This window comes from Macrobrachium nipponense, chromosome 4, assembly GCF_015104395.2.
Source record: "Macrobrachium nipponense isolate FS-2020 chromosome 4, ASM1510439v2, whole genome shotgun sequence".
Classification (NCBI taxonomy): Eukaryota; Metazoa; Arthropoda; class Malacostraca; order Decapoda; family Palaemonidae; genus Macrobrachium; species Macrobrachium nipponense.
The window spans coordinates 27,668,676-27,669,314 of NC_061100.1; positions in this window are offsets into that span (position 1 = coordinate 27,668,676).

A 639-nucleotide genomic window follows, 5' to 3' on the forward strand; every position below is an offset into this window, starting at 1 on the left:
TGAGGTAAAATTAGGCTAAGGTGCCTTTTAACAGGATATAGTCCAGCCTAGGCTTCTTCAGAAATCGTTAAGGATAGCCTATGCAAAGTTTACATGGCTGATTTTTGACTAGGTTACAATAGGCCACAAAGTTAGGTTAGTTTAATGAGGGTTCAGGCTAAGTTCCATGTAATTAAGTTTTCCATGAACTTATATACATATAGCCTAACTATATTTATCAAAAATAGTCATAATTCCTCATTCAGACAGGATTGGTTTAGGGTAGGCCTTCTTAAATTACTGTATAGCCTAGTCTAAGATCATGCTCGGCAGTGGAAATTTCCATGAGAGAGGTAGAGGTAACCCTAAGATGCTCTGTAGGACGGCCTCTTTGTGGTACCCTTTGGCACTGGTATTTGCAAAAACTTTATACAAACAAAACACTTATAACTACTTTTTTCTTACATCTTACAACCCTATCAAATGCTAAGTTACAACTCAAACTAAAACAGCAAAATTTCATGACAACTAAAGAACATGAAGCATCTTTCACGATAATGGAAATTTTCCACAAGGGGTTGCAATCGCGTTTGATTGGGCATGCAACTTTGCACTTGAATTCTTGTCTGCTACTGTTCTTTCGTGATAGTGATCTGTTCC